Source organism: Rhincodon typus, chromosome 29 (assembly GCF_021869965.1).
Source record: "Rhincodon typus isolate 14 chromosome 29, sRhiTyp1.1, whole genome shotgun sequence".
NCBI lineage: Eukaryota > Metazoa > Chordata > Chondrichthyes > Orectolobiformes > Rhincodontidae > Rhincodon > Rhincodon typus.
The window spans coordinates 5,384,034-5,387,132 of NC_063360.1; the positions used below are offsets into that span (position 1 = coordinate 5,384,034).

A 3,099-nucleotide genomic window follows, 5' to 3' on the forward strand; every position below is an offset into this window, starting at 1 on the left:
CACAGTGCCAGGGACCCGGGTTTGATTCTGCACATGCTCCCCGTGTCTGTGTGGGTTTCCTCCCAGAGGAATGCAGGTTAGGTGGATTGGCCATGCTTAAGTTGTTCATAGTGACTAGGGAATGTGTAGTCTAGGTAGATTAACCATGAGAAATGTGAGGTTATCAGGATAGGGGACCTATAGGTCAATTGACTACTGTAAATGCAGGATAAGGTAGCTGAGACTGGGTGGGATGCTCTTCAGAGAGCAGGTGCAGACTTGTAGAGTCATACAGCATGGAAACAGACCCTTTGGTCCAAACATAATTCCAAACTAAACTAATCCCACCTGCCTGCTCCTGGCCCATAATTCCTCCAAACCTTTTCTATTCATGTGCTTATCCAAATGTCTTTTAAATGTTGTAATTGTGCCCACATCCACCACTTCCTCAGGAAGTTCATTCCACAATTGAATCATCTTCTGTGTAAAAAAGATTGCCCCTCGTGTCTTTTTTAAATCTCTTGCGTCTCACTTTAAAAATGTGCCACCTAGTCTTGAAATCTCCCATCCTAGGGAAAGGACAACTACCACTAATCCTATCTATATCTCCTTATCTATTCTGTTAATAACATCCGTGAAAATCTCCAACGTGAAAACATAATTGCCTAATACTGCTCTGACAGCAGTAACAAAATGCCATTGAGGCTTGAGGCTTGCACAAAGAAACAGATCAGACACAAGAAATCCAAGAGCTGCTTCAGTTCAAACCTTGTCATGATTTAATAAACTTCTATAAGGTCACATCTCATTCTCCTACACTCCAGTGAAAAAAGTCCCAGCCTATCCAACTTTTCTTTCTTTTACTGCACTGTAGGGGCTTTATGATTTTAAACAGTTTATACAGAGCTGTGATGGCGGCTCTGAGATCGCCAGAACCCTTTACCCTGAGCCATTGTGAAGCTGACATTGCGTACTGAAGTCAAAGTGCTGCAAAGTTAAGGCAGTTTGAAGGTGGGATGGAAGGGAATGTCTCCAGCATTGTGGAGTTAATTGCAGGGTAGATAGTCTGAGTGACATTCAGACTGATTAGCTAAGGAGTAGGAGAGAGGGACACTGAGGATAATTATGAAGAACAGCATCAGGAACCAGGTCACACCGAGGAAGTGAACATGGCTCTGAAGATCATGCACCCTCAGTACACCACAGCATAGATGTCTATTCATAATTTCATTGATATCAATAGACCTTGAAATGGCTGTATGCTTTGTCATAGAGTCATAAAGCACAGAAACAGGCCCTTCAGCCCAACTTATGATGCTGCTTGGCCTGCTGTGTTCATCCAGCTCTGCACCTTGTTGTCTCGGATTCTCCAGCATCTGCAGTTCCTACTATCTCTCATCCACACCAACCGGGTTTTATCTACTGAATTAGTCCCATTTGCCTGTGTTAGCCCTGAGAATTATTAAGCAGGAAAAGGGTGAAGTTAGCCTGTTGGAACTGTGCAGATTAAGATGCAGCCGGACAGACACAGAGGAAACCCATGAACACTGGTTTCATTGAATTTTATCAGCTGATGCCTCACAATCTTCACATAGAGGGTAGAATCTACGGGATTAAATGGTCAAACTGTGTTTGAGCTGTAAGATTCAAGTCATTGAGGGCGTCCCTGAATCTAAAACAGGGAATGGGGGATGATTATTCACTGCACTTCATCCTAGTCGGTGTTTCCACTTGCCACATGTTGGAATTTAAGGTGCTGTAGCGTTACTTAAAGACCCTTGAATACATGTGGGAGACTGGGGAGAAAAAGAATATACAACTTAACTCGACATGAAAGTGAATTGTTTCAGTTTCTACCAATTCCATGTTTGTTTTCTCTCGGCGCATCAGTTGGCGCAATCCTTTCGTTTTCAACAGAATCTGAGGGTTTCTCAGAAAGAGAAAGAGAAAAGAACAATCTCAGGGGCTTCCTCTTAATGCAGTTTGTGAAGATCACACAGGAAGCAGCAGGTTTGTACAGGAGCATTTCAGGCAAGGGTCAAATCAGAAAGAGGAATCTTTGCACCAAGGCTGCTCCCTTTGTAGGGAGAGAACATTCCGTAAGAGCAGCCTATAGTGGTCACAGGCTGGAGTGTGAACTCGGGAGGAGTCAGAGGGAGGATTAAAACCGAGAAACTCGGAAGTGTGAACCAGCAGCGGGTTTCAGCTCAGAGAAGGTTGAGGTAAGAGGTTCAGAAGGGGACATGGTCTTTGGGATAATGTTGTGTTTATCTTGGGGGTGGGGGTGGGCATTGGATAGAGGCAAACATTGCTGGACCCCAGCAATCCGCCGCCTTTCACGCCGTTTGGAGTTTTGTGTTTGAGGAGCCGGTACAGGCACGACGGGCCGAACGAGCTGCCGGGGCGCCGGAGCATTGCAGCGTTTCAGGGCAGAATGGATGGGCTCCGGGGGCATCAGGATCCCTGAGCTGCCCCCTGCCCCCAGGAGCTGCCCCCTGCCCTCCCCGGAGCTTTAATAAATGTTTACTTTCGTTTTGGTGTCGGTCGGTGTGGAGATTTTTTTCTTGATTAAGCCGCGTTTGTATTAAAATAAAACTACTTTCGACACTAACAAACTACTGGGAATAAACCGATCCCGGAAAAAATGTCCCAGCCCTGGCACTTCCCTCTCCTTCTCCATCTCCACTTCCAGAGAAAGCACAATAAAGTCCCCAAGACTTTATTGGCGCGATCCGGAGCCTGGGATGGTTTACTGCCATGTTGGTATCCAGCTAGGTTGGCACACTGTTGGGTTGGGGCACATTGCTGGGTTGGTACATTGGGCACTGGGGGAGCTGATCCTGGGTATACAACACTGGAAGTGTCAAGTCTAGATGGGTACACAAGTGTTGATGTACGTGGGGTCATGAAGTCTGGGGTGGTATACTGGCGTATCAGGCATGGGTTATAGACACTTGGGGGAGGGTTAAGGGTGAGTCAGTATGTACCGGAGTGTGGGGCCTGGGGATAGTACACTGGAGTGTGGGGCATGGGGACAGTATACTGGAGTGTGGGACCTGGGGACGATATACTGGAGTGTGGGGCCTGGGGACGGTACACCGGAGTGTGGGGCCTGGGGAC

The 3,099-nt window shown here is 47.0% G+C and overlaps 1 protein-coding gene across 1 annotated transcript in view; it reads left to right on the top strand.

The window, feature by feature from the left end:
• Nucleotides 1-1,917: 1,917 nt before the first annotated feature.
• The window catches only part of LOC109924874 (procathepsin L-like), a 26,281-nt gene continuing 25,099 nt past the window's right edge, over nucleotides 1,918-3,099 (top strand). The window contains exon 1 of the mRNA XM_048614070.1: nucleotides 1,918-2,201. The gene's annotated coding sequence lies outside the window, so the exon portion shown is untranslated. The remainder of the gene's footprint in view (nucleotides 2,202-3,099) is intronic.